Source organism: Coregonus clupeaformis, chromosome 36 (assembly GCF_020615455.1).
Source record: "Coregonus clupeaformis isolate EN_2021a chromosome 36, ASM2061545v1, whole genome shotgun sequence".
Taxonomy (NCBI): domain Eukaryota; kingdom Metazoa; phylum Chordata; class Actinopteri; order Salmoniformes; family Salmonidae; genus Coregonus; species Coregonus clupeaformis.
Window position 1 is genome coordinate 36512633 of NC_059227.1, and position 25966 is coordinate 36538598.

General features: G+C 48.6%; 1 protein-coding gene across 1 annotated transcript in view; it reads left to right on the top strand.

The window, feature by feature from the left end:
- Positions 1-8381: 8381 nt before the first annotated feature.
- Positions 8382-25966, top strand: part of LOC121552710 (5-hydroxytryptamine receptor 1E-like) — a 30141-nt gene continuing 12556 nt past the window's right edge. The window contains exon 1 of the mRNA XM_041865722.2: positions 8382-8730. The gene's annotated coding sequence lies outside the window, so the exon portion shown is untranslated. The remainder of the gene's footprint in view (positions 8731-25966) is intronic.

Genomic DNA, 25966 nt, shown 5'->3' on the forward strand with positions numbered 1-25966 from the left:
CTTTCCTCGTCTGGATGGACCACCGTAACCTGGAGTACATCCGGGCAGCGAGGAGGCTGAATCCTCGCCAGGCCAGGTGGGCCCTATTCTTCACCCGGTTTGATTTCACTATATCATACATCCCGGGTACGAAGAACGTCAAGGCAGACGCACTGTCCCGGGTGTATGACACAGAGGAGAGGCCCAGCGACAACACCCCCATACTGCCGGCCTCCTGCATTGTGGCGCCGGTAGTATGGGTGATGGACGCGGATATAGAGCAGGCATTACGCACGGATCCCTCTCCACCTCAGTGTCCAGATGGGCTACAGTACGTGCCTGCTCTTATCCGTGATCGTCTGATCTACTGGGCACACACGTCACCCTCCTCTGGTCACCCAGGTATCGGCCGTACAGTGCGCTGCCTGACCGGAAAATACTGGTGGCCTACCTTGGCTAAGGACGTGAGGGTGTATGTCTCCTCCTGCTCAGTGTGCGTCCATAGTAAGGCACCTAGGCACCTCCCAGCTGGTAAGTTACAACCTTTACCAGTTCCACAACGACCATGGTCTCACCTAAGTGTTGATTTTCTAACTGATCTTCCCCTCTCCCAAGGTAACTCCACAATCCTGGTCGTTGTGCACCACTTTTCTAAAGCCTGCCACCTCCTTCCTCTACCCGGTCTCCCTACGGCTCTGCAAACTGCGCAGGCCCTGTTTACACACGTCTTCCAGCACTACGGTGTACCAGAGGATATAGTGTCTGACCGAGGTCCCCAGTTCACGTTCAAGGTCTGGAAGGCGTTCATGGAATGTCTGGGGGTCTCCGTCAGCCTGACCTCTGGGTTCCACCCCGAGAGTAATGGGCAGGTGGAACGGGTAAATCAGGACATGGGTAGGTTCCTGCGGTCCTACTGTCAGGACCGGCCAGGGGAGTGGTCGGTGTTCTTGCCATGGGCAGAATATGCCCAGAACTCTCTCTGCCACTCCTCCACTAGCCTAACGCCTTTCCAGTGTGTTCTAGGTTACCAACCGGTTCTGGCACCGTGGCACCAGAGCCAGACCGAGGCTCCTGCGGTGGATGACTGGTTTCGGCGCACGGAGGAGACATGGGATGCTGCCCACGTTCACCTCCAATGCGCCGTGCGTCGTCAGAAGGCCAACGCTGACCGCCACCGCAGTGAGGCCCCCGTCTTTGTACCGGGGGATCGGGTCTGGCTCTCGACCCGGAATCTGCCCATCCGCCTGCCCTGCCGGAAGCTGAGCCCGCTGTTTGTGGGGCCGTTCAAAGTCCTGAGGAGAGTCAACGAGGTCACTTATAGGTTATTACTTCCCCCTGATTACCGTATAACCCCTCGTTTCATGTGTCTTTCCTCAGGCCGGTGGTAGCTGGTCCGCTCCAGGAGTCTGAGGTGCGGGAGGTCCCTCCACCTCCTCTGGACATCGAGGGGGCCCCGGCATACTCTGTCCGTTCCATCCTGGATTCGAGGCGTCGGGTGGGGGGCCTTCAGTACCTCGTGGAGTGGGAGGGGTACGGTCCCGGAGGAACGGTGCTGGGTCCCGGAGAGGGATATCCTCGATCCCCCCATGTTATGGGATTTCCACCGTCGCCATCCGGCTTGCCCTTCTCCGCGTCCTCCTGGCCGTCCCCGAGGCCGCGCGTCAAGGGGGGGTACTGTCACGACTTCCGCCAAGGCTGCCTCCCCACCTTGTTCGGGCAGGTTTCGGCGTTCGGCGTCACCGGCTTACTAGCTACTGTCGATCCATTTATCATCACTCCATTTGTCTTGTCTTCAATCACACACACCTGGTCCTTATTCCCTCATTAGTCATTGTATAAGTGTTCCCTCTGCTTCATTGTCTGTGTGGGTGATTGTTTATTGTGGAGGTTAGTGAAGCTCGGTGGAGCTCGTGTATTTTGTATCGACGGGAATATTTTCCCGTGTGCCTTGTATTTTCCAGTGCGCCTGTTTTGTGCCCTGGAGTGTGTTTGACGCATTTCTGCGTAAACCTGTCTTTTGCGGATTAAAGCCTGTTATTCTGTGATTTACCCTCCTGTGCCTGACTCCTTCAACACCACTTCATCATAGCCAAGCCATAAGACTGCTACGTAGTTAGTGAAATAGTTAACCAAATAGCTACCCGGACTATCTCCATTGAACTTTTTTGACTCATCACATATGCTGCTGCTACTGTTTATTATCTGTCACTTTATTCCTAGTTATATGTACATATGTACCTCAATTACTTCGTACCCCTGCACAACGACTCAGTACTAGTACCCCGTGTATGTAGTCAAGTTATCTGTCAACGGGTGCTGAAGGTGGGTGTGGTGTATGAATCAGGCGCAGGACGCAGAGGCTCAGTCCAAAAGACTTTAGTGCAATATTCACGAAAAGAAACAAGCACAATAAGCCCGAAGGCGAATACACGGCGCACACAGGCGTCACATAAACGGCGCACGAGCATGTGCAAAAAGAACCTCTCCAAAACACTGGAGGGAAAATAGGTAGCTCCAACACGAAACAGAAGAGCAATCACACACAAAGACAAACACAACCAACGAGAACTAAATATGACACTAACGAGGACTAACAAGACACAGGTGTACAACATCAAGACAAAACCAAACGAACATGAAACATAGATCGGTGGCAGCTAGTACTCCGGGGACGACGACCGCCGAAGCCTGCCCGAACCAGGAGGAGGAGCAGCCTCGGCCGAAACCGTGACAGTACCCCCCCCCTCCCTTGACGCGCGGCTTCAGCCGTGCGCCGACCCCAGCCTCGGGGACGACCAGGAGGACGCGGAGCAGGGCGCGCGGGATGGTCCCGGTGGAACTCCGACAGGAGAGATGGGTCTAGGATGTCCCTCCGCGGCACCCAGCACCGCTCCTCCGGGCCGTACCCCTCCCACTCCACGAGATACTGGAGACCCCCCATCCGGCGTCTGGAGTCCAAGATGGACCGAACGGTGTACGCCGGAGCCCCCTCGATGTCCAGTGGGGGCGGAGGAGTCTCTCCTATCTCATTGTCCTGGAGTGGACCAGCTACCACCGGCCTGAGAAGAGACACATGGAACGAGGGGTTAATATTCTTATACTCAACAGGTAGATGTAACCTATAACACACCTCGTTCCATCTTCTCAGGACTTTAAAGGGCCCCACAAACCGCCGACCCAGCTTCCGGCAGGGCAGGTGGAGGGGTAGGTTTCTGGTAGAGAGCCAGACTCGATCTCAGGGTGCGTACACCGGCCCCTCACTGCGGTGGAGATCGGTGCTCGCCTTGTGACGAAGGACGGCCCGCTGCAGGTGGACGTGGGCAGCGTTCCACGTCTCTTCCGAGCGCCTCATCCAATCATCCACCGCAGGGGCCTCGATCTGGCTCTGCTGCCACGGTGCCAGAACCGGCTGGTAACCTAATACACATTGGAAGGGGGTTAGGTTGGTAGAGGAGTGGCGGAGAGAGTTCTGGGCCATCTCGGCCCAGGGAAGGTACCTTGACCACTCCTCAGGCCGGTCCTGGCAATACGACCTCAGAAACCTACCCACATCCTGGTTGACACGTTCTACCTGCCCGTTACTCTCCGGATGGTACCCTGAGGTAAGGCTAACCGAGACCCCCAAACGCTCCATGAACGCTCTCCAAACACGGGAGGTAAACTGGGGGCCTCGATCAGACACTATATCCTCGGGCACCCCGTAATGCCGGAAGACGTGGGTAAATAGGGCCTCAGCGGTCTGTAGGGCAGTAGGAAGACCCGACATAGTGAGAAGACGACAGGCCTTAGAGAACCGGTCCACAACGACCAGGATGGTGGTATTCCCCTGAGAGAGGGGAAGGTCTGTCACAAAATCCACCGAGAGGTGGGACCATGGTCGTTGTGGAACGGGCAGGGGTTGTAACTTACCCCTGGGCAGATGTCGGGGCGCCTTACACTGGGCGCACACCGAGCAGGAGGAGACATAAACCCTCACATCCCTAGCCAAAGTAGGCCACCAGTATTTAGTGCTAAGGAAATGCACTGTCCGCCAATACCCGGATGTCCAGAGGAGGGGGACGTGTGAGCCCAGTAAATGAGTCGATCCCGAATCTCGAGCGGAACGTACTTCCGACCCTCAGGACACTGTGGAGGGCTGGCGTCAGTACGCAACGCTCGCTCGATTTCGGCATCGATCTCCCATACCACCGGTGCCACAAGGCAAGACTCCGGTAGTATGGGAGTAGGCTCAACGGACCTCTCCTCCGTGTCACACCGCCGGGACAGCGCATCTGCCTTACCATTCTGGGACCCAGGGATGTACGTGATTTTAAATACGAACCTGGTGAGAAACATACTCCATCGAGCCTGGCGAGGGTTCAGTCTCCTCGCTGCCCGGATGTACTCCAGGTTCCGATGGTCAGTCAAAATGAGGAAAGGGTGTTGAGCCCCCTCAAGCCAATGCCTCCACACCTTAAGGGCTTGAACTACAGCTAACAGCTCCCTGTCCCCAACGTCATAGTTACGCTCCGCCGGGCTGAGCTTTTTAGAATAAAAAGCACAGGGGCGAAGTTTAGGTGGCGTGCCAGACCGCTGAGAGAGAACGGCCCCTATACCTGCCTCAGACGCGTCCACCTCAACCTGAAAGGGTAATGCGGGATCCGGATGCGCCAGCACCGGAGCCGACGTAAACAGGTCCTTCAGTCTCCCAAAGGCCCTGTCCGCATCAGCTGACCACTGCAGGCGCACCGGACCCCCTTTCAGAAGGGACGTGATGGGAGCTGCCACCTGTCCAAAACCCCGGATAAACCTCCGGTAGTAATTCGCAAAGCCCAAGAACTGCTGCACCTCTTTTACAGTAGTTGGGGTTTGCCAATTACGCACAGCGGACACACGATCCACCTCCATTCTCACCCCTGACGCGGACAACCGATAACCCAAAAAGGGAGACCGACTCCTGGAAAAACAGACATTTCTCTGCCTTGACATATAGGTCGTGCTCCAACAGCCTCCTCAATACACGACGCACCAGGGTTACATGCTCGGCTCGGGTAGACGAGTACACCAGAATATCATCAATGTACACGACCACCCCTTGTCCCTGCATATCCCGGAAAATGTCATCTACGAAGGATTGGAAGACTGATGGAGCATTCATCAACCCATATGGCATGACCAGATACTCGAAATGACCTGACGTGGTACTAAACGCTGTCTTCCATTCGTCGCCCTCCCTTATGCGCACCAAGTTATACGCGCTCCTGAGATCCAATTTTGTGAAAAACCGCGCTCCATGCAATGACTCCGTCATGGTCGCAATCAGAGGGGAGTGGATAACTGTATTTCACAGTAATCTGATTGAGACCACGGTAATCAATGCACGGGCGCAACCCTCCATCTTTCTTCTTCACAAAAAGAAGCTCGAGGAGGCGGGAGAAGTGGAGGGCCGAATGTATCCCTGTCTCAAAGGTTCGGCTATGTAAGTCTCCATAGCTTTTCTCTCCTCTTGAGACAAAGGATACACATGGCTCCGTGGGAGCGCTGCTCCTGCCTGGAGATCAATCGCACAATCCCCCTGTCTATGAGGAGGCAACTGTGTCGCCCTAGTTTTACTAAACACGAGAGCTAAATCCCCATATTCAGGCGGAATGTGCAGTGCGGGCACTTGGTTTGGACTTTCCACCGAAGTCGCCCCCACGGAAACACCCAGACATCGCCCCTCGCACTGAGCAGACCACCCATCGAGAGCCCTCTGTTGCCACGAAATAGCAGGGTTATGGGTGCTTAACCAGGGAATTCCCAGCACCACCGGGTACGCAGGAGAGTCGATCAGATACAGCTGTATAGTCTCTTCATGACCCCCCTGCGCACACATCCTAAGTGGCGCTGTGATCTCCCTAATCAGCCCCGACCCCAACGGGCGGCTATCTAAGGCATGAACGGGAAAATGGTTTTCAACAGGTAGGAGAGGGATCCCTAAATCTAAACAAAACTTCCGATCAACAAAATTCCCAGCTGCGCCTGAATCTACTAGCGCCTTATGCTGGGAATGAGGTGCAACCTGTGGAAAACAAACAGGTATACAAAAGTGCGCAACAGAAAGCTCTGGGTAAGTGGGACGTCTACTCACCTGGGAGGCCCCCCAGTGCGTGGCCTGTTGTCTTCTCCCCGGAGAACACTCCCCAGCACCTGGCCGCAGTGTGCCCTCCACGACCGCACTTGGTGCAGGAGACAGGCCCCCTCGGGCTCCTCCTCCTCTTTTCTCTAGCGCCGGCACCCCCGAGCTCCATAGGGCTCGGCTCGGAGGTGCCGGAGGGCGGAATGGAAGGACCCCCCTCGGGACGTCCACGGGTGGCCAGCAGGGTGTCCAGACGGATGGACATATCGACCAACTGGTCGAAGGTAAGATGGGTATCCCTGCAGGCCAACTCCCGTTGAACGTCCTCCCGTAGGCTACATCAAAAATGGTCGATGAGGGCCCGTTCATTCCACCCTGCGTCCGCCGCTAGAGTCCGGAACTCTAAAGCAAACGCCTGTGCGCTACTCCTCCCCTGTCTCAAGTGGACTAGACGCTCCCCCGCCGCTTTGCCCTCAGGTGGATGGTCGAACACGGCCTTGAAGCGACGGGAGAACTCGGCGTAGGAGATGGTGTTGGCGTCCATCTTCCTCCACTCGGCGTTAGCCCACTCCAACGCCTTGCCCGTGAGACAGGAGATGAGGGCGGAAACGCTCTCGTGTCCCGAGGGCACCGGGTGTACAGTGGCCAGGTAGAGCTCCACCTGCAGGAGGAACCCCTGACACCCGGCAGCTGTTCTGTCATACGCCCTCGGGAGCGAGAGCCGAATCCCCCTGGGTTCCGAACCTGGGACTGGTGGACCGGCCGATGGGGTGGGCAGGGTAGGTGGAGGTGTGGGTACCCTGCTGTCCTCCCATCGGTGCAAGGTGTTGATTACGTCCTGTAGAGCGGTCCCCAGTTGTCTTATCTGGTCATCTTGCCCACGGATATGCTCCTCGAGCGACTCAGGCGTAACTGCCGATCCTGCTGATTCCATTAGGGTGTGTGATTCTGTCAACGGGTGCTGAAGGTGGGTGTGGTGTATGAATCAGGCGCAGGACGCAGAGGCTCAGTCCAAAAGACTTTAGTGCAATATTCACGAAAAGAAACAAGCACAATAAGCCCGAAGGCGAATACACGGCGCACACAGGCGTCACATAAACGGCGCACGAACATGTGCAAAAAGAACCTCTCCAAAACACTGGAGGGAAAATAGGTAGCTCCAACACGAAACAGAAGAGCAATCACACACAAAGACAAACACAACCAACGAGAACTAAATAGGACACTAACGAGGACTAACAAGACACAGGTGTACAACATCAAGACAAAACCAAACGAACATGAAACATAGATCGGTGGCAGCTAGTACTCCGGGGACGACGACCGCCGAAGCCTGCCCGAACCAGGAGGAGGAGCAGCCTCGGCCGAAACCGTGACATTATCGTTACTCATTGTGTATTTATTATTGTGTGGTAGAGGAATTAAGGGAAATAAAGAGCAAGTATTCATTTTGAATTTCTCAATAGGAAGTTATCAATTGAGCCCATATCTCTGACTGTGAAAGGGTTCCAGATAAAGGATAAGCCATAAACCCTATGGTAAGAGCATGTCCCCCCCATCTCAGCCTCAGCCAAATGGGCTTTCTGAGTCCACACACTGAACAGTTGTTACTTTATATAATTATTCATATTCTAATGAGGTGCTTCAGGGGAGGGTGAGTAGCCCCAAATTAACAATTAGTTGTTATTATTATTATTGTTGCTTTATCGTTTACCCTTTCATGTCTGTCAAAGAGATATTTCTGGTTGTAAAAATCGACTATGTGTGCATGTGCATGTAAGTAACACACTATTTACATCAGTCCCCCCGTCCCCCCAGACTCCTATATTGATTGTGTGGCCTTATCAGATATCATAATTCATTTATATGCAACAATTTGATACTCATAGGCCTACGCACAGAAACAGAATCAGGAACCCACAGGGACTAGGCATATAGTCCATCTGATTAGTAGTAGGCCTATGATTTATACAGATCTTACTGACACCTCTATGTCAGATGTTCCAATCCTCACCAATAGGCTTACTGATATTCTGGTGACCTTAAAGGGGCCTTTGGTCCTTATCACCAGACCTCAACCCCTACAGTACTTTCCACAGGCCTATTCATTTGATCAGTGAACACCTATTGAGTTGGAAACATTACTATAGTAGATGGACATCATGCAGTAAGTAGCGTTTTTATCATATGATTGGTATGTTGCCTGGTGATGTGCAACTGTTTCTAGCAAAATGTGCCCCCTAGTGTTACAGTGGTTTTATTTGCCGACTCACTGACAACCTTGATATTTGGAGGGAGACAAAAACCAAAAGCAACCAAGTGGCTGTAGAAACCGGCAGAATGACTTGAATGGCTCCTCCCGATAAACTTGGCAATTTTAGAACAATGACATCAGTGCACTTCTATGTCCAGGGCTAATGGCGCAGATTATTCCAAGGTTCTACGGACCCTCAGTGGAAAATCTTCGGTGGGCAATGTGAGGACACCTGATGAACGGTTCAGCGTGTGCACCTTAGCAGCCGGAATTTGCGCTGTAAATTCCACCGCCTGAGGACAACCACAGAGATTTAAAAAATAGATGTTTTCGCTTTATCCATTTCCATCAAGAATTGGAAATGATAACAGTCCAAAAGACTTTGGAAAAACAATCCATGGTAAGTGATGCGCTACGCACAAAACGTACAAGCACTTCTTAATGAGGGAAGCCTTTGTATTAGACTGTATTCTGATCAGTCACTGTTTTCTGTAGGTAAATATTGCCTTTTTGCTTATCGACTGTTCGATTATATTTAGAATAGCTGCGTCTTGATTTCTTTAAATTGTGTTGAAATTATCAGTGGAAATGACTTGCCTATGATCCAAATAACAATTTTCACAAATAATAAGCCAAGCTATGTTTGACATACTCTTTAGATATGATTTGTCTCACTGTTTTGGAATGACATGTTATTTAACTTGGATATATATACATGTATGTTGCTCATTACTATATCTTATATATTACCAAAGGGATCAAGGGTGTATCTTTCCAGAAAAACAAGCATCTAAGGTAAATGTGTTTACATTGAATAATGCTCAACAGAATGCATGACAAATCAAAATTAGGATTTTCCCTTTAATTGATGCATAGGCCTATAGCCAATCCCTTTGAAAAGGTAGGCTATAGGCTGTCTGCAACTTAAAATAAATTATTCCCTATTCCTTATTGAATCTTATGTGACTTTCCTTATGATATCTTCTGATAATTCAATAGAAATTGACTGATTGAACCATATGTTTAACATAAAATATCCATCACATATTTTGTCTATGAGGATTAATGAATAAAATGTAAATTTCGAACATTAAGAGCTTCCTGCAATATGACCTCCATCTCAAAAAGTGAGTGTGGAAAGTAAATGGAAATTACAATGTGATGTATTTGGGACTAAATTACACCATGGGGAATTGTACAGAGACCGTGCCAGCCATGGACTGCTGCATCATTTTCTGAAGTTCGGAGTGCATAATGGAGATTATGGAGTGTGTGCACATAGTCTACCTGTGAGCCCAAAGCTGGGAGTGAGGTTGGGGGTGAGGCTGGTAGCCTATACCCTCTTTTCTCTTTCTTTGGAGATCAGTCACCATCACGTGTGTTTGCACTCCTGTTCTGTTAATGATCTTAACAAAGGCTACATGTGACAGGAAAGAGAACGCAAATGTGAAGATCTTAGAATAGGCATATAGCTCTGGCCCCAAGAATTCAACTTTGCTAACACTAGTGGCACCAGGACATTTCCACTGAGGTAGCTAATAAAATCGTTGTACTTATACAATATTTTGTTGGGGGTGCTAGACCTATTCTTGAGGGGGCTTCAGCCTCGTCAAACCCCCCTCCCTGGAGCCGCCAATGTTTACTAGATGAACACAGATTAACTCTGAGATGAGGGCATTCTGGCACTGGGACAGCATAATCTCTTTCCATAAATCACCCTACCTTGTGCTTAGCCTCACATGAATGATAGGGAAGGCTTCTCACACAAATCACATAATGTTGTATTTAATGTCCGGATGATCAGGATCAGCAATAGTCACACCTAGTTCTCACATGCCTCTTTGCAATGTCCGACAGCTGCACTCTGTTGAGCTACTGTACAGTATGAAGTGCGTTCCAAATGGCACCCTATACTTTACATAGTGTACTACTTTTGACCAGGGCCCATTTGGTTCTGGTCAAATGTAGTGCACTATATAGTTAATAGGGTGCCATTTGGGACGCAAATTATCACCAGCCTATCTGAGTGTGTGTGTCTGTGTGTGTTAGCACACACCTACCAGCTAGCACACCTGGAGTGTGTACTTATCCCTGTCCAGGAGTAATGAAACAGCTCACAAGGCTCAGCCAATGACATTAAAGAATGGAGACCGAGATGTGTGATTATAGTTGCGTCCCAAATGGCACCCAATTCGCTATATAGTGTGTTTGACCAGGGCTCTAGGGCTCTGGTCAAAAGTAGTGCACTGTGTAGGGAATAGGGTGCCATTTGGGACATACCCCATACAGTAGGGAAAAAAAGTATTTAGTCAGCCACCAATTGTGCAAGTTCTCCCACTTAAAAAGATGAGAGAGGCCTGTAATTTTCATCATAGGTACACGTCAACTATGACAGACAAAATGAGAGAAAAAAAATCCAGAAAAACACATTGTAGGATCTTTAATGAATTTATTTGCAAATTATGATGGAAAATAAGTATTTGGTCAATAACAAAAGTTTCTCAATACTTTGTTATATACGCTTTGTTGGCAATGACACAGGTCAAACATTTTCTGTAAGTCTTCACAAGGTTTTCACACACTGTTGCTGGTATTTTGGCCCATTCCTCCATGCAGATCTCCTCTAGAGCAGTGATGTTTTGGGGCTGTCGCTGGGCAACACGGACTTTCAACTCACTCCAAAGATGTTCTATGGGGTTGAGATCTGGAGACTGGTTAGGCCACTCCAGGACCTTGAAATGCTTCTTACGAAGCCACTCCTTCGTTGCCCGGGCGGTGTGTTTGGGATCATTGTCATGCTGAAAGACCTAGCCACGTTTCATCTTCAATGCCCTTGCTGATGGAAGGAGGTTTTCACTCAAAATCTCACGATACATGGCCCCATTCATTCTTTCCTTTACACGGATCAGTCGTCCTGGTCCCTTTGCAGAAAAACAGCCCCAAAGCATGATGTTTCCACCCCCATGCTTCACAGTAGGTATGGTGTTCTTTGGATGCAACTCAGCATTCTTTGTCCTCCAAACACGACGAGTTGAGTTTTTACCAAAAAGTTATATTTTGGTTTCATCTGACCATATGACATTCTCCCAATCCTCTTCTGGATCATCCAAATGCACTCTAGCAAACTTCAGACGGGCCTGGACATGTACTGGCTTAAGCAGGGGGACACGTCTGGCACTGCAGGATTTGAGTCCCTGGTGGCGTAGTGTGTTACTGATGGTAGGCTTTGTTACTTTGGTCCCAGCTCTCTGCAGGTCATTCACTAGGTCCCCCGTGTGGTTCTGGGATTTTTGCTCACCGTTCTTGTGATCATTTTGACCCCACGGGGTGAGATCTTGCGTGGAGCCCCAGATCGAGGGAGATTATCAGTGGTCTTGTATGTCTTCCATTTCCTAATAATTGCTCCCACAGTTGATTTCTTCAAACCAAGCTGCTTACCTATTGCAGATTCAGTCTTCCCAGCCTGGTGCAGGTCTACAATTTTGTTTCTGGTGTCCTTTGACAGCTCTTTGGTCTTGGCCATAGTGGAGTTTGGAGTGTGACTGTTTGAGGTTGTGGACAGGTGTCTTTTATACTGATAACAAGTTCAAACAGGTGCCATTAATACAGGTAACGAGTGGAGGACAGAGGAGCCTCTTAAAGAAGAAGTTACAGATCTGTGAGAGCCAGAAATCTTGCTTGTTTGTAGGTGACCAAATACTTATTCTCCACCATAATTTGCAAATAAATTCATAAAAAATCCTACAATGTGATTTTCTGGATTTTTTCCCCTCTATTTGTCTGTCATAGTTGACGTGTACCTATGATGAAAATTACAGGCCTCTCTCATCTTTTTAAGTGGGAGAACTTACACAATTGGTGGCTGACTAAATACTTTTTTCCCCCACTGTATCTCTTCATTTAAATGCACTGAGAATGTCAATTTCAGATAAGGTGCTAGATTATACATGGTCTATCTCCCTTATAAATAGTATATATATGCAAACAGTATAAATGTCATGTTCTCATAATTTATTACGCCTGGAACATTAGCCAACTCGATAGCCTATGCTGTGAATCATATCAGAGATACAATTTAGTCATTAAGGACTGGGATGGCTTAGGGCCCAAGTCATACTTAATCTTTCTGCTAGTGCAGTGACCTTTTAATATTTGAGATTCTGACAGACAGCTGAGATAAATAGCCTCAATCATCAACTGTTATGATTGTGGTTAGAGGTGAAAGTACTGCTATATTTAACGCTGAATCTGAGAGGATCCTAATTGATTCCACTTGTCTCACTTCCCTTTTTCAAATTCTGAGCCGTTTAGTACACTCTTTGAACACTCTAGAACCTAAAAGGGTTCTTCGGCTTTCCCCATAGAAGAACCCTTTGAAGAACCCTTTTTGGGTTCCAGGTAGAACCCTTTTGGTTCCAGGTAGAACCCGTTCCTGAGAGGTTTCTACCTGGATCCAAAAGGGTGCTACCTGGAACCCAAAAGGGTTCTACCTGGAACCAAAAAGGGTTCTACCTGGAACCAAAAAATGGTTCTCCTATGGGGACAGCTGAAGAACCCTTTTGGAACCCTTTTTTTCTAAGAGTGTAGGACATTGTTTGACTCAACAGTAAACTTGTTGAAAAAAAATATCTGTTGCCTGAGACCTAAGTTTGTTTGAAAGTAGAGGCTCTGTCTGTCACTGTGTGCCCACACTTTGTTAAATCTAAATAAGTTACTGATGTCGTGGCTCATTCCTAGTACTACCCAAGGAAGACCACTATAACAGGGCTACAGTGCCAGCTCAGTTGAGCTATCGCAAAAATCAATAGTCTCCTACTCTTATTCCTCCCAAGGTACCCTTTAGTACAGCATTTCAGACAGACAACTCATGGCCTTGCATTCTGTCGGTCGTAATTCTCAACCACCACATAAACTCACACTCTGTGTTTACTCTCTAAAATCTCAGTCTGCCACACTCCTTTATCGTCTCCGACGACCACAGGCCAGGGTGGTCTCAAGGGTGGTCTCTATTGTTTGGGATTCTTCACATGTAGTCTAGATAGAAAGTAACAGTAATTAATTAAAGCCAGAGTGCAAAGGGTAACTTGCAAAGGAAACAATTGAAGTGCTGTCAAGAGCTGGAGAAACACAATGTGCGTACACAGCAAGGTTCCCGTATCACAGCAAATCCAATTAAACTATTGACATCCACACAAAGAAACAGAGCTTGATTATGTATTCATGTCTGTAATGCTTATCCTGTGCGTTTTTTAGGTCCTGCTACTCTGGCAGTGTGAGGATGTCTGGAACGACAGAGAATGAGACAATAACAAGGACAGATCAGGGGCATCAGTATTAGATAATGTCTTAGTGCTGCTGTGTGGCTGACTTCCCTTTATGATCAAATGTTATTACATTTTAGGAGCGGGAAGTCTCACCACCAGCCGGATGTATAGAAAAACAGATAAGCAAGGGTTTAAGACAGCAGGAAAGAGAGGCTAAATCCCAAATGGCACCCTATTCCCTACATAGTGCACTACTTTTGACCAGAACCCTATGGTCTGTGGTCAAAAGTAGTGCACTACAGTAAGGAATAGGGTGCCATTTGGGATGCAGGCAGAGTTCTTTCAATACGTATTCATTCTCTCCCAGGGAGGGACATTATTCCTTTAACAGGCATTGAAGGCAATTAATAAAAAGTTTAATCTCACAAACATTGTTCATCACAACTTTGGCAGTGCATTTACATAGTGACATTACTGCCTGGCCTTTGGAAGAGAAGCGAAACAGGAGTTTATACCAAAACATTCTGAAGATTGTTATCTGGCTGGGTTTAAAGCTGATCTTAGACATGGCAGTGCCAGATGGGATTTCAGGACCTTGGACATCACCCTTTCCTGGTAGACGGTTGTCTGTCCACTCCTCCATCACAGCAAGATTTACATCACAACTTTCACAGTGCAGTTATATGGTGACATTAACAATGTTTTAACCAAACACGTTTAAATCAAAGCATTCTGAGGATTGTAATCTGGCTGGGGTGTGTTTAAAGCATAGCAGAGACATGACACTGTGGACTTTTAGGAGGACAGCACATGATACTGTCTGCCACAACTTTGACAGTGTATTCATATGGTGACATTACTACCTGATGTTTTGATGACAAGCGAAACCGTTATGATCAGAAACAGGAGTTAAAACCAAACCATTTGAAGATTGTGATCTGGGATATGTTTAAAGTAGAAACATGGCATTGGCATCATAGTGATTGCAGGACCTTTGACAGCACCCCATATACCCTTCCTGGTGAACAGTTGTCTGTCCTCCTCTCCATCACACCAAAAATTACATCCTGAAAGCAACTGTCAGTCAATGTCTATGTGACAGATTGGGTGATTGTGGGGGCAGAGGCCCCTGCCTTGGAGCATCAGTCAATGACCTCATTCCTACACAGTAATATATTGTTGCTGAGGTTCCATCTTGAAGGGTCACAGCTGGTTGTTATTCTACCTACCTGTTCTTACTACATTGAGAACATAATGTTTCAGTCCACTGTCTCATGGTTCAGGGGTGAATAATAGGCCAAGTGTTAATGTCAGACATTTATTTCTGCTGACAAGGTGAAAAATTGTGTTCAAGGCGGTCGCATTTGATTTACTGCTTCTCTGGATGGGTACATCAGTTGCTTTTATACTGGACAGGAATTGTGTTCTTGACCAAAAGTGATGTCAAACCTTACACAGCCTGTCTTTCAGAAACATGAAGGGTCCCAAAGGGAATACCCCCTATTCTTCCTCCACACAAGCCCAGAATAAGTTAACCAGTTTGGCACATAATACACTGCTCAAAAAAATAAAGGGAACACTTAAACAACACAATGTAACTCCAAGTCAATCACACTTCTGTGAAATCAAACTGTCCACTTAGGAAGCAACACTGATTGACAATACATGTCACATGCTGTTGTGCAAATGGAATAGACAACAGGTGGAAATTATAGGCAATTAGCAAGACACCCCCAATAAAGGACTGGTTTTGCAGGTGGTGACCACAGACCACTTCTCAGTTCCTATGCTTCCTGGCTGATGTTTTGATCACTTTTGAATGCTGGCGGTGCTTTCACTCTAGTGGTAGCATGAGACGGAGTCTACAACCCACACAAGTGGCTCAGGTAGTGCAGCTCATCCAGGATGGCACATCAATGCGAGCTGTGGCAAGAAGGTTTGCTGTGTCTGTCAGCGTAGTGTCCAGAGCATGGAGGCGCTACCAGGAGACAGGCCAGTACATTAGGAGACATGGAGGAGGCCGTAGGAGGGCAACAACCCAGCAGCAGGACCGCTACCTCCGCCTTTGTGCAAGGAGGAGCAGGAGGAGCACTGCCCGAGCCCTGCAAAATGACCTCCAGCAGGCCACAAATGTGCATGTGTCTGCTCAAACGGTCAGAAACAGACTCCATGAGGGTGGTATGAGGGCCCGACGTCCACAGGTGGGGGTTGTGCTTACAGCCCAACACCGTGCAGGACGTTTGGCATTTGCCAGAGAACACCAAGATTGGCAAATTCGCCACTGACGCCCTGTGCTCTTCACAGATGAAAGCAGGTTCACACTGAGCACGTGACAGATGTGACAGGGTCTGGAGACGCCGTGGAGAACGTTCTGCTGCCTGCAACATCCTCCAGCATGACCGGTTTGGCAGTGGGTCAGTCATGGTGTGGGGTGGTATTTCTTAGGGGGGCCGCACAGCCCTCCATGTGCTCGCCAGAGGTAGCCTGACTGCCATTAGGTACCGAGATGAGATCCTCAGACCCCTTCTGAGACCATATGCTGGTGCGGTTGGCCCTGGGTTCCTCCTAATGCAAGACAATGCTAGACCTCATGTGGCTGGAGTGTGTCAGAAGTTCCTGCAAGAGGAAGGCATTGATGCTATGGACTGGCCCGCCCGTTCCCCAGACCTGAATCCAATTGAGCACATCTGGGACATCATGTCTCGCTCCATCCACCAACGCCATGTTGCACCACAGACTGTCCAGGAGTTGGCGGATGCTTTAGTCCAGGTCTGGGAGGAGATCCCTCAGGAGGCCATCCGCCACCTGATCAGGAGCATGCCCAGGCGTTCTAGGGAGGTCATAAAGGTACGTGGAGGCCACACACTACTGAGCCTCATTTTGACTTGTTTTAAGGACATTACATCAAAGTTGGATCAGCCTGTAGTGTGGTTTTCCACTTTAATTTTGAGGGTGACTCCAAATACAGACCTCCATGGGTTGATACATTTGATTTCCATTGATAATTTTTGTGTGATTTTGTTGTCAGCACATTCAACTATGAAAAGAAAAAAGTATTTAATAAGATTATTTCATTCATTCAGATCTAGGATGTGTTATTTTAGTGTTCCCTTTATTTTTTTGAACAGTGTATATGAGCTCTCCCACATACAGCATCTCTCTGGGAATTGGTGGAGGAAGATCTTAGCGCTGGTGGTAGTTTTATAGGTTCATGGGTGTGTCAGAAATATTTTGGCTATTTTCTCAACCGGAATTATGTGTGCAGTAGCTGGTGGTGGCTTGAAAGAGCTGGGTTTCGTTGAATAAACCAGTTGCAGGTGTGGAGAGGCTTGGCCCCTCACTGGCCAATCACACCGTGCTCCATGGCTAAATATGTGGTTGCTTTTATGTATTGCGTTGCATCAACTTCAATTCGAATGCTAGTCTGTTATAGGTAGTTAGTTAAATAGCCTGCCCCATATTTGCTGAACATGTTTGCAGTCCACATTGTTCTAATTGCATTGCTTCAATATGTAAATGTATTTTTTTAAGAACATCATGGAACCATCTTACAGATCATATTTGCACTTCTCCTGAAATAGCAGACAAAATTGCATTGCATTTGAGCCATGTGTCACGACTTCCGCCGAGGCTGCCCCCCCCTCCTGGTTCGGGCAGGCTTCGGCGTTCGTCGTCACCGGAGTACTAGCTACTGCCGATCCCATTCTCATCACTCCACTTGTCATGTCTTGTCAATCACACACACCTGGTGCTCATTCCCCTAATTAGTATGTGTATAAGTGTTCCCTCTGTTCCCCTTGTCTTTGCGAGTGATTGTTTTGTTGTGAGAGTGTGTAGCTCGGTTGAGCTACATTTCACTGTGTTATTGCCAAGGTGGATGTTTTCCATTTTACAGTTTCGTTTGACGCTTGGGGTGTTTGATTTATGCAAACGGATTAAACTCTGCACTTCGATATTTTACCTCCTGCGCCGACTCCTTCTTTCACACCTCGTCACAGAATCACTCACCTGATCTGATATGGAGTTAGCAGGAGAATACCGCATGCCTGGAGTTGTGGCAAGGGTCCAGCAGCATTCCTCGATGTTGGCCAGCTTGGGGGAAGCGATGGATCGGGTTCTACAGGTGGTAGAACGCCTGGAGAGGAGAGGATCCGATCTATCAAGACCTGCTGGTCAACCGGATCCAGCCACCTACACCCCAGCCCCTGGAGGGATCCAGATATCCCGGCCACTGGCATTTGACGGGACTGCAGCGCGATGTAAGGGATTCCTACTCCAACTGGAGTTGTATTTCTCCAGCATCAGACCGGAGCCCCGAGAGTGGGAGAAGGTATCCGTCCTCGTTTCCTGCCTTTGTGGGAGAGCCCTGGAGTGGGCCAACGCAGTGTGGAACGAGGGAGGTACCACGTTGGAGAACTACGGGGAGTTTGCTCGCCTCTTTCGGGCCGTTTTTGATCACTCGCCTGAGGGTCGAGAGGCGTGCGAACGACCGGTTCATCTAAGGCAGGGGACGAGGACCGTTCAGGACTATGCGCTGGAGTTCCGGACGCTGGCAGCGGGGTCCGGGTGGAACGAGTGGGTCCTAATAGACTATTTCCGGTGCCACCTAAGGGAGGACGTCCGACGGGAGCTAGCCTGCCGGGATGCCATGCTATCGTTTTCCCAACTGGTGGACATGACCATCCGGCTGGACAATCTGCTAGCAGCCAGAGGACGTCCTGGTAGCGGGCTGCCAGTTCCCACTCCGGACGACTCTGACCCCGAGCAGATGGAGTTGGGGGGAGCCACCGGTCGAGAGAGCGCAGGTGGACAGCGACAGTGCCACCCTGGTGGCACGAAGGGACAATCTACCTCACGTCGCAGTCAACGTTCTTTTGGGTCTGGAGGCGGTAGGCAGGGTACTCACGCATCACCCCAGGTAACGAACACCCAAACATGTTCAGAGCCCTTTGCGGCACACTGTACTTTATCTATCTCCTTTCCAGATCAATTGGTAGGTTCCCAGTGTAAGGCGCTAGTCGATTCAGGCGCAGCTGGGAATTTTATGGACAGGGCATTTGCACACCGTCAAGGCATTTCATTGGTTCCCCTAACCATTCCACTCCCCATCAGAGCACTAGATAGTTGACCATTAGGGTCCGGGTTGGTTAAGGAAGTTACTGTACCAGTCACCATGATTACGCAGGAGACACATGTTGAGCAGATCACCTTTATGATTATTGAGTCTCCTGCTTACCCTGTAGTCTTGGGTATCCCGTGATTAGCCCTTGACAACCCCAATTTCTCATGGCCACAGAGGGTTCTTAAGGGGTGGTCGCGTGAGTGTCCGGGTAGGTGTCTAGGTGTTTCCGTTGGTGCGACCACGGTGGAAAGTCCAGACGGTACCCCCACCGTGCGCATTCCCCCCGAATACCGTGATCTGGCACTTGTGTTTTCCAAGACGCAAGCGACTAAATTACCACCTCATCGGGAGGGGGATTGCGCGAAAAACCTTCGGGTAGACACTGTACCTTCCAGGAGTCATGTGTATCCGCTGTCGCAGGCTGAAACGGAGGCTATGGAAATATACGTCACGAGTCCCTGCGCCAGGGGTATATACGCCCCTCCACTTCACCTGCCTCCTCGAGTTTCTTCTTTGTGAAGAAGAAAGATGGCGGTTTACGCCCGTGCATTGATTATCAACCACTGAATAATGTGACGGTACGATTTAGTTATCCCCTTCCCCTCATTCCTTCAGTGATTGAGTCAATGCATGGGGCCCGTTTTTTCACCAAATTAGACCTCAGGAGTGCCTACAACCTGGTGCGTATTCGGGAAGGGGATGAGTGGAAAACAGCGTTCAGCACAACCTCGGGGCATTATGAATACCTGGTGATGCCCTACGGTTTGATGAATGCTCCATCCATTTTCCAGTCCTTTGTGAACGAGGTGTTTCGGGACATGTTTGGTCATGGTGTGGTGGTCTACATCGATGACATCCTTATGTATTCCGCTACGCGCGCCGAGCATCTGTCCCTGGTTCGCAAAGTACTGGTCCGACTGCTGGAAAATTATCTTTATGCCAAGGCAGAGAAGTGTGAGTTTTTCCAGCAGTCAATCTCCTTCCTCGGATATCACATTACCACCACAGGTGTGGAGATGGAGGGAGACCACATTGCAGCCGTGCGTAATTGGCCGACTCCAACCACGGTAAAGGAGGTGCATCACTTTCTTGGCTTTGTCAACTACTATCGAAGGTTTATTCAGGGATTTTGGCAAGGTTGCAGCTCCCATTACCTCCTTGTTGAAGGGTGGGCCGTCCCGGCTCCGCTGGTCTGCTGAGGCTGATTTGGCATTCAGTAGATTGCGGGGTCTGTTCACCTCAGCCCCGGTACTGGCTCACCCCGATCCATCACTAACGTTCGTAGTGGAGGTGGATGTGTCCGAGGTAGGGATAGGAGCTGTCTTATCCCAACGCTCGGGCACGCCACCCAAGCTCCGCCCCTGTGCCTTCTTTTCTAAGAAGCTCAGCTCGGTGGAGCAGAACTACGGCGTTGGTGATCGGGAGCTGTTGGCTGTTGTCCGAGCTTTGACGGTGTGGAGACATTAGCTCGAAGGGGCGAAACACCCTTTCCTCGTCTGGACAGACCACCGTAACCCGGAGTACATTCGGGCAGCGAGGAGGCTGAATCCTCGCCAGGCCAGGTAGGCCCTCTTCTTCACCCGGTTTGATTTCACACTCTCATACATTCCGGGTACGAAGAACGTGAAGGCAGAGGCACTGTCTCGGCTGTATGACACAGACGAGAGGCTCAGAGACAACACCCCCATACTCCCGGCCTCATGCATTGTGGCGCCGGTAGTATGGGCGATGGACGCAGATATAGAGCAGGCATTACGCACAGATCCATCTCCACCGCAGTGTCCAGCTGGGCTGCAGTACATGCCTGCGCTTATCCGTGATCGTCTGATTTACTGGGCACACACGTCACCCTCCTCTGGTCATCCAGGTATCGGTCGTACAATGCGCTGCCTGACCGAGAAGTACTGGTGGCCTACCTTGGCTAAGGACGTGAGGGTGTATGTTTCCTCATGCTCAGTGTGCGCCCAGAGTAAGGCACCTAGGCACCTCCCAGCGGGTAAGCTACAACCTTTACCAGTTCCATAACGACCATTGTCTCACCTGAGTATTGATTTTCTCACTGATCTTCCCCCCTCCCAAGGTAACACCACGAATCTGGTTGTTGTGGACCGCTTTTCAAAGTCCTGCCGCCTCCTTCCTCTGCCCGGTCTCCCCACGGCCCTACAAACTGCGGAGGCTCTGTTTACTCACGTCTTCCGGCACTACGGGGTACCAGAGGATATAGTGTCCGACCGAGGTCCCCAGTTCACGTCTAGAGTCTGGAAGGTGTTCATGGAACGTCTGGGGGTCTCGGTCAGCCTGACCTCTGGTTTTCACCCCGAGAGCAATGGGCAGGTGGAATGGGCAGGTGTTCGTACCGGGGGATCGGGTCTGGCTCTCGACCCGGAATCTGCCCCTCCGCCTGCCCTGCCGGAAGCTGAGCCTGCGGTTTGTGGGGCCGTTTAAAGTCCTGAGGAGAATAAACAAGGTGACATACAGGTTGTTACTCCCCCCTGATTATCGTTTCATTCGTCTCTCCTCAGGCCGGTGGTAGCTGGTCCGCTCCAGGAGTCTGAGGTACGGGAGGTTCCTCCACCTCCTCTGGACATTGAGGGGGCCCCCGGCGTACTCGGTCTGTTCCATCCTGGATTCGAGGTGTCGGGTAGGGGGCCTTCAGTATCTCGTGGAGTGGGAGGGGTACGGTCCGGAGGAACGGTGCTGGGTCCCAAGGTGGGACATCCTCGATCCCTCCCTGTTGAGGGATTTCCACCGTCGCCATCCGACTCGCCCTGCTCCGCGTTCTCCTGGCCGTCCCACTGCTGGAGCCGCGCGTCGGGGTGGGGGGTGTACTGTCACGACTTCCGCCGAGGCTGCCCCCCCTCCTGGTTCGGGCAGGCTTCGGCGTTCGTCGTCACTGGAGTACTAGCTACTGCCGATCCATTAATCATCACTCCACTTGTCATGTCTTGTCAATCACACACACCTGGTGCTCAGTCCCCTAATTAGTATGTGTATAAGTGTTCCCTCGGTTGAGCTACATTTCACTGTATTATTGCCAAGGTGGATGTTTTCCCTTGTACAGTTTCGTTTGACGCTTGGGGTGTTTGATTTATGCAAACGGATTAAACTCTGGACTTCGGTACTTTACCTCCTGCGCCTGACTCCTTCTTTCACACCATGTATGTTCTCACCATAAACCCTTGGAAGGTGAATTGTTCTAATAAGTTTGTGTTTTAATCAAATTAAACGAAAGACAATCAATCTGTTTTTCAAACCAACCACAATATTTCTAAATAGGATCGGGTCAGAAACATGATATCATGAATAGCTTATCTCGTTCCATGGCAGTGTGTGCACAGCACACGTAGACCTAAATGTCTTTACACATAACATTTGCACGTCTATACAAAATACTAGGCTATATTGTATTGTTGCCTATGTGTGACGCAGATTTTAGTAGATTTTCAAAAAAAAACTGCCATTCATGTGGCATTATAAGAGGACTGAATAGTTTGGAATAGCCTGTCTTTGGTAATCGGACAAGGGGCGCTCTTTTGAAATGGGGATGGATAGCCTACTTGAACAAACGAAATGCAAGTATATGAATTGTGAATAATGAAAAAGCATGAGGGCAAAAACCAAGAAAAGATTTCAGAGTACCTTCAGTAGACCATTTCAACCCCCTTTATTTATAGGTTACTTTTGGCTAATAACCAGGATAAAAAGACGCACCTATGCGATGCTGCTAAACCAGCCTGGATTAAGAGGAGGGTAGGCTATACTTTGTTTTTAATCAAATTAAACGAAATGTGGGGAAACCAATCGTATGCTTCTAAATACGAGATTCACCGGCACAAAAGGCACATCTCTCATTCCATGGGCACTCTGCGTCATGGCTGGATAGGCTGCGCTTCCGCTCTCACAATCCATGGCATTATCAACTGTGTTACCGTTAAGACCTGCTTTTTGTGGGTCTTAAAACATCACATTAGCACTGCATGAAATTGTCACTTTTGCGCTCCTGTTTAAGGACACACCTCAAATATTGCCACCCCTCCTACCTCAGCGCAAGCGAACTGATGTTAGACAGGTACAGTTCCGAACCTGGCGTTAGGGCTTGAAAATGCCAGTGCGCCAGTTTTTACAAAATTGCAAACGAACATGCGTTTGACAGTTGCGCCTCCTTAGTGCCAGCTGAAAATAAAGCCTTCTACCTGTTATGAACAGTTGTTCATCTTCCTGCATCTGAAATGTCACCCTATTCCCTATGTAGTGCACTACGTTTTACCAGAGCTCTGCACTACTTCTTTGACCAGAGCTCTGGTCAAAGGTGTGCACTACATAGGGATTAGGGTGCCATTTGGGATGCACAATGTCTCTAAACTCCCTAATAGGAAGAATGCATTCCAGAGCAGGATGCTAGTGGAGGTGCCAATAATATGCCTGGATGTCATAACATATCTAATTGGATATGAATTGTAAATGGAGATTACATTTACATTTTAGTCATTTGACTAAGATACATTTGACCTTTCCCTTGACCTATCATAGTTATCTTTCCATTTCTATTTCCCATCATATTTTCTTCACATATTGCTGTCTATCTTCATTTTCCTTATCAATTTTGCATTAATTTCCCCCATCTCTAGCAATGGGCTTAGCAAAGAGATCATTAACAGGTTTGAATGATAGAATCAGACCATTATTGGCGATGATGGGTTTCCAGTGTGTGTTGATGATGGATTGTTCCCCCACAACTTGTGATACAGGAGGCAGTTTTATAATAATGCAAGATCCCCATTGCAATCTCCACTCCTGAAAAGCCATCCATTTCCCTGGTGAGATGATGGCTGAGTAATAACATCGTTTGCTGACTTCCTGAGTGTGACTTGCCTGGCTCCCTACAAAATCAAGCCCAGTCAGCATAGTCAGTGAGTGATTTAGATGTCGTCCTTCAGTCTTCTACCTCAAATGTACCAAAGCTGTAAAAGCCTGTGGCTACATCCCAAATGGCACCCTATAATGTGCACTACTTTTGACCAGGGCCAATTCAAACGTAGTGCACTAAATAGGGAATAGGGTGCCATTGGGTCTCAGAAAGTATGTTTTATCATGGCTCTGAATTACAGTAATTTGTCGTTTCCCTCCTGGGAATTATTGTATTTTACACTACGAAGTTCTGAGTTCTGGCTCTGTGTTTGTGGAACAGTATTAAAGGGGAAATATGCAGTTGCTGCATCCATTTCTTTTACTTATAAATGAATAATATGTCGGGGAGAGTGGGGTAAGTTGAGCCATTTGTTACATTCAGCATCACTGTCAAGAGGAAATATAGTGTTATTTCTAACAAAGATATCTACATATACTGTATTTCAGGATGTTGTGCATCCCTGAAAAATATCTGAATTAATGTAAACATTACAGTTTAAAAAACATACAGTGGATATAAAAAGTCTACACACCCCTGTTAAAATGGCAGGTTCTTGTGATGTAAAAAAATTAGACAAAGATAAATCATGTCAGAACTTTTTCCACCTTTAATGTGACCTATAACGTGAACAATTCAATTGAAAAACAAACTGAAATCTTTGAGGGGGTAGGAGTCTATTAGCATGGCACATCTTGACGTGGCAATATTTGCCCACTCTTCTTTGCAAAAGCGCTCCAAATCTGTCAGATTGCGAGGACATCTCCTGTGCACAGCCCTCTTCAGATCACCCCAGAGATGTTCAATTGGATTCAGGTCTGGGCTCTGGCTGGGCCATTCCAAAACGTTAATCTTCTTCTGGTGAAGACATGCTTTTGTGGATTTGGATGTGTTCTTTGGGTCGTTGTCGTGCTGAAAGGTGAACTTCCTCTTCATCTTCAGCTTTCTAACGGACACCTGAAGGTTTTGTGCCAAAATTGCCTGGTATTTGGAACTGTTCATAATTCCCTCCACCCTGACTAAGGCCCCGGTTCCAGCTGAAGAAAAACACCCCCAAAGCATGATGCTGCCACCACCATGCTTCACTGTAGGTATGGTGTTCTTTGGGTGATGTGCAGTGTTGTTTTTGCGCCAAACATACCTTTTGGAATATTGGCCAAAAAGTTCAACCTTGGTTTCATCAGACCATAACACATTTTCCCACGTGCTTTTGGGGGACTTGATGTTTGTTTTTGCAAACTTCAGCCGGGCTTGGAAGTTTTTCTTTGTAAGAAAAGGCTTCCGTCTTGCCACCTTACCCCATAGCCCATTCATATGAAGAATACGGGAGATTGTTGTCACATGTACAGTGGGGAAAAAAAGTATTTAGTCAGCCACCAATTGTGCAAGTTCTCCCACTTAAAAAGATGAGAGAGGCCTGTAATTTTCATCATAGGTACACGTCAACTATGACAGACAAAATGAGAAAAAAAATCCAGAAAATCACCATTTAGGATTTTTTAATGAATTTATTTGCAAATTATGGTGGAAAATAAGTATTTGGTCAATAACAAAAGTTTCTCAATACTTTGTTATATACACTTTGTTGGCAATGACACAGGTCAAACGTTTTCTGTAAGTCTTCACAAGGTTTTCACACACTGTTGCTGGTATTTTGGCCCATTCCTCCATGCAGATCTCCTCTAGAGCAGTGATGTTTTGGGGCTGTCGCTGGGCAACACGGACTTTCAACTCCCTCCAAAGATTTTCTATGGGGTTGAGATCTGGAGACTGGCTAGGCCACTCCAGGACCTTGAAATGCTTCTTACGAAGCCACTCCTTCGTTGCCCGGGCGGTGTGTTTGGGATCATTGTCATGCTGAAAGACCCAGCCACGTTTCATCTTCAATGCCCTTGCTGATGGAAGGAGGTTTTCACTCAAAATCTCACGATACATGGCCCCATTCATTCTTTCCTTTACACGGATCAGTCGTCCTGGTCCCTTTGCAGAAAAACAGCCCCAAAGCATGATGTTTCCACCCACATGCTTCACAGTAGGTATGGTGTTCTTTGGATGCAACTCAGCATTCTTTGTCCTCCAAACACGACGAGTTGAGTTTTTACCAAAAAAGTTCTATTTTGGTTTCATCTGACCATATGACATTCTCCCAATCCTCTTCTGGATCATCCAAATGCACTCTAGCAAACTTCAGACAGGCCTGGACATGTACTGGCTTAAGCAGGGGGACACGTCTGCCACTGCAGGATTTGAGTCCCTGGCGGCGTAGTGTGTTACTGATGGTAGGCTTTGTTACTTTGGTCCCAGCTCTCTGCAGGTCATTCACTAGGTCCCCCCGTGTGGTTCT